This window comes from Dendrobium catenatum, unplaced genomic scaffold, assembly GCF_001605985.2.
Source record: "Dendrobium catenatum unplaced genomic scaffold, ASM160598v2 fragScaff_scaffold_598, whole genome shotgun sequence".
Lineage (NCBI taxonomy): Eukaryota > Viridiplantae > Streptophyta > Magnoliopsida > Asparagales > Orchidaceae > Dendrobium > Dendrobium catenatum.
The window spans coordinates 12,637-18,253 of NW_021319060.1; the positions used below are offsets into that span (position 1 = coordinate 12,637).

General features: G+C 32.3%; 1 pseudogene; it reads left to right on the forward strand.

Annotated features, from left to right (window-relative positions):
- Positions 1-651: 651 nt before the first annotated feature.
- On the forward strand, positions 652-1,539 carry LOC110110955 (annotated as a pseudogene).
- The last annotated feature ends 4,078 nt before the right edge of the window (positions 1,540-5,617 follow it).

Below are 5,617 nucleotides of genomic sequence, written 5' to 3' on the forward strand. Positions count from 1 at the left end.
CAGATAATATAATATTTCATTGCCAACTTTTCTTAATTTGATATTCATTAGATTTCAAAATTTTTAACTCATATTTACTTTGTCATGTTTCATGCTTTAATGAAAATATTCAATTTACTATATTGCTTGCATAAAAGAAATATTTTAAATTTAAAAATTTACCTAGTTGAATATATAGGAACTGGTCGGATGCCAATCCCGCGACTTCGAAAGCCGCTCAATTTGAGCGGGTTAGGGTTACAAATTCTGTTGTGCGATAGTCAGCCTCGCGCAATGGTGTCACGGAAGCTGAGCTTATAAGTTCCCTCTTCTTCTCCGTTCTTCCCACTCTCTCCCCCGGCTCTCTAGTCCGAACTGTCTCCCTCTCTAGAAGCCGAAGAAGACGCCTCTCACAGCTCACCCGATTCACACGACCAGAAGAGGCGAATCCCCGTTTCGCCGCCTCCATTCGCCGCAGCCAGAGATCTAACTCCCCCAACCCTTCGTCGCCGTTACCTGTTCGTGAACCAGGCCAAGTCCTGTTCATCTCTTCGTCGCCTTTACCGACTCCTCTTGCTTCCTTCGTTCACCTATCCGCCCTCCTCGGCACCAGGCAACCAAACAGCCCCGAAAAGATTTGCGACTTATTGATTAAATATGGTTTTGTTCGTCACATTACAAAAGAATCATACCCAACTGGTGCACGGACAAAACGAGCGCGAACGAAATTGGAGCGTATTGCTTCGTCCTGCTTCCCTCAATAGATTGCTAAAAGCTTTATCTTTTCTTCTTCTGATAACCTTATCGGCTTAGCGTAAAACCTGACGGGAGGAATTTTCCGGCAAAGATCATCCCTGAGTGAGAAGATGGATCGTTTTGCTGGTCCGGCCCGTCTCATGATTGTTTCTGATCTTGACCATACAATGGTTGATCATCATGATCCGGAGAACTTATCGTTGCTCAGGTTCAATGCATTATGGGAATCCAATTACCGCCATGACTCTCTACTTGTTTTCTCTACTGGAAGGTCACCAACACTGTACAAGGAGCTTTGGAAAGAGAAACCGTTATTGACACCAGATATAACAATCATGTCTGTGGGTACAGAAATAACTTATGGTGAACGGATGGTTTCTGATAGTGGCTGGGAGAAATTTCTAGATGAGAAATGGAATCGTGATATTGTTGTTAATGAGAGAATCATGGCTAAATTTCCACACTTTCATTACAGTCAGAAACAGAGCAGCGGCCACACAAGGTAGCTTTTAGGTTCAGAAGGAGAAGGCGCAGGTACTGATGAAGTCTCATTAGGGGATTTGAATCGTGGGTCGATGTGAAGATAATTTACAGTGGTGGCTAGATTCTTGACATTTACCACAAGGTGGTGAGAGCAGCGCCCACTTGGCATATTTTACTCCAACAAACATTTCAAGGAAGATGGGAAACTACCACATCAACACTCTAGCTTGTGGTGATTCTGGGAATGATGCTGAGCTATTTAGCATTCCCCAGAAGTTCATGGTGTACGCATGGGTCAACAATGCTCAAGAGGAACTATAAAGTGGCATAGCAGAAACTGCCTAAGGTAATCCACAGATAATTCAATGCAAGTGGGCATAAAATGTGCCTTCTGGGATTATAGAAGCTATAGCCATTTGGACTTGGTCCTAATATATTCTCCTAAGATGGTTGAAGAACCTTATCACTTGCAAGCTTGCACTCTCAACCTGGACATAGAATTAGTGCTCTTTTACTGGTTGTAAATGAAAGTATGGCATCGGGAGGAAGTTTGACATTCGTATACACTATTGAGATCATGAAGAAAATTACTTCACCATGGTGTGTTTGGATTCATCCTTCTGGAGTTGAGAAACACCTCTTCATGAATGATAGATGCCTTTTCTGCCATGGTTATGGTGACAAAAAAGGCAGGCAATTTCGAGTATGGGCTGGATAGAGTTTCTTCTACTCCAAGATTCATCCAGATGCTTGGCTTGTTGAAATTTGACAAGTGGGAAAAGTCAATGAAGGGCGCGATGCTGCCTAACTACGCGTAAGTGCTTGAAAAACCAAGGCAACGACGTCCCTGAAGCACTCATGCTGGTGCATTGTCCAGTCCAGACTTGGAGGATGGCTTTCGCTGCAAAAAAAAACTGGTTCTTACTAATAAAGCTTTGAAAGTCTGTTTGTAAGAGTTTTCTCATTAATCTGCTCTTGTGTAATAAAGTTTTCCTTTGTCTAAAACATAGAAGCATGACTTGCAATGAGTCTGTCTCTTTGCTATATATATCTAAGCTTACATATGGTTGCTGACAGGTTGTACATCTCTTCATCAATCTAAGAAATGATGCATAAATCTTATTTATTTAAAAAATAATAATAATAAATAAATAAAAGAAATATATATGGAACTGGGATATTGGTTACTTACCCATTATTGCTGCTAATAATTAAGAAAATATTGTACTAGTGGAATTATTTATAATATTTTGTTCTCAATCCCAATCATTGCTGTCATACGAAAGAGACATTTGATTTGTCCCCAAATTTCTCAACACAAAAAACAAAATGATATGTACTATTGATTTTGTGTTTTAACAATTTTTGAGCTCAAGTTTGGGGGCTAACAATATGGACATTATGCAAGAATGAATGTTTCAATTGTATTTAAATTTACTTAACTAAAAAATTTCAAATACTTAAAAAATAAAAACATATTGAATTTCCAAAGACAACAGATTTTACAACTATATTTGATTTATTTCAAATCAATAACTATATTTTTTAAACCTCTGCAGTTAATACTTTACCCTTTTTAGACTTCAAAAACAAACAACCCCTTAAATTATATAAACCGCTCCAAATTTATGTAACCATTTTATGAGTTAAATTTACTAAGAACTTTGTATAAAATTTTATAGGTTATATTACTTTTTTTTTTTTTTTTTTTGTTTTGATGTTACACTTGTTTTAATAGATCCGATATTACGAGGAGTGATTAACCAAATTTTGTGATTTTAAATGATGATTATTTTTTATAATAAAACTAAATATGATAATAGTATTTATATTTAAAAATAATTTACCTATACGATTTATTTTTTCATATAATTTTCTTGTTGTCATGCAGATCAATTTTTTTTTTTTGTTTCCTTCTGATGCATGGCAAATTCATATTTCGGCCTTCTTGTATGGTGATCTATGCAATATTGATGCTTTTTTGACTAAATTTCAAATAATTCTTAACACCGGCACAGACTGTTTACAAACATGTGAACGATGTCTATAAGTTCGTCATATAATTGCATGCTTAGAATAGTCTCTTTGAGCTCAATTTAGCATTTCTAACACATTAATGAATTTATTTTCTTAATCGACGTTATTCAGGCTCAATTTTTGTGCGAGTTTGCATCCATAATCAACAGCCATTTTTTTATGGGGCATTTTGAGTCATTAAGTCAAACTCACAAAGCAAATACCACATACTCAAGTTTGGAATCTAAGTCTTGGTTAGTAGTTAAAAGCCTCCAATTAAAAAGATCAAGATTCAGAATCAACTCTGAGACTTAAAAGAATTAACCACTGCCTCCCAAAGTATGGATGTAGTAGTTAAAAAAGGAAAACTACTTTACTGTTTAAGCTTCATTGGTACGGCTTTCTTTCCATTTTTTTGAAACGCTTTCTAGTACAAAATTAAATTTTTGTACTAAAAGCTAATTTTAAGAGAAGCAGAAAGAAAGCCGTCCCAAACGAAGCCTAAAGTTTTCACTAAAAAATAATTATAATATCCACATAACCATTTATAAGAGCATGCTACATGAGAAGGAAAATTGCTCCACATAAGTTGTCAAAAAAATAACTAAAAATAGTTCCGAAATAACCCCTATTTTTTATTTTATCACCGCTTGATGACAAAAATATCATATTTTTCTACTTAATCTCGACTATACAAAAATGTAATTGGAAATAAGACAGAGTTACAAAATTGATCCCAATCACTCAGTCTACTATAACAAATTGATTACTCAAAATATCCCAAAGAAATTTTGAGATCAATACCTTCAAGAAGGTATTGATATGTAAAGGAATACAAACAGCCTTGACTTCAGCTTGATGGTTTTTTTTATATAGTTTACTCTATTACTCTTAAGTATTATCTAAACAAAACTCAACTACAATAAATTTCTTCAAAACCTAAAACAATTAGATCTGTTTTCGAGGACACATTTTTTAACTTTTTTTTTTTTAGAACATATCACAATTTTATTTAGACTCTCTTTTTATTATTTCTCGCTCAAATATTATTTAGAAATTTGGTGATGAACATTTATTTTTTGCAAATCATATTAGTGAAAGTTATTTTTCTTCACATCAACTTCAAATTCACTTTATAAAACCTATTGCAGTTGTCCTAAATATGACCCTTCATAGCTATTCATGTAGTTTTATTTATAACTTATATTATACCATCTATATATTTGTAATTATTTTTAGGACAACTGATGAAAAATATGTGATAGATTTTATCTCCTTATCAAATCAATAAAAATAAAAAAAAAGTTACAAAAGTGAACATTTCAATGTTTTGCAAAATAAAATTTCTTGAATTGAAGGGATTATAGTGAAACATAATATTTAAATCATGGTTGAATTAACTCATAAGGTAATTACAAATAATTAAACATATTCGGGATCTTCTTTCATTTTTTTGACATATGTAGAAAAGCATCATTTCTTCTTGTCTTAAGTTCTGGCTATCATTTTTTATTAGTTAGCTTTATATCTTTCATAATAATATTTCAATGGTGCCTCAAGTAAACTAACATTATATATTAATACATTAAGATTCTCTTTTGTCATTCAGAGTCCCTTTACGCCACCGTACGATGCAAAGTAAATATTCATTTTCATTGTCATTTTTTTATTATATATTTAATTAGACTTCAAAATTATAAACTCATATTTATTTATCATATGCTTCATGTTTTAATATAAAAGTATCTATTTATATACTTCTTTGGCATAAAAAGGAAATTTTACATTTGAAAATTCCTAGTTTAATATAATTGTAATCACATAATTGGACAACATATTCTATTAAGCTTAGCTGATAAGAAAATGATTTTCTATTGAATATTTATAATGAGTTGTACACATTGATTTATTTCAGAACTAAATATCAATAATTTTATTTAAACCTCGTAGTTAAAATATTTTAGCCCCTTTTAACTTCAAAACCACAACAAGCCCCTTCAATTTTTATATAAGCACCTTCAATTGTAACATGTTTCATAGAGGCTAATTTACTCAAAACTATAAATATAAAATTTTATAGAATATTTTTTTTTTTTTTTGGGTAACACTTAATTATATACCTGTTTTTGTTAGAATTAACAAATTTGGTGATTTAATAATGATTCATTTTCTAATAATTAAATAAAATTTGATGTTATTATTATTTTTAAAAAATAATTTACTTATCACTTTTTATTTTTTCATATAGATTTTTCTCGTTGCTTGTGCACATCAATTTTTTTTTGTTTTGCCTAGAATGCGAGGAATTTAATATTTCCGCCTTCTTGTGGTTGATCTACTGCAATATTATTGTTTGTTTTGACTAAATTTCAGTATTCCTTAA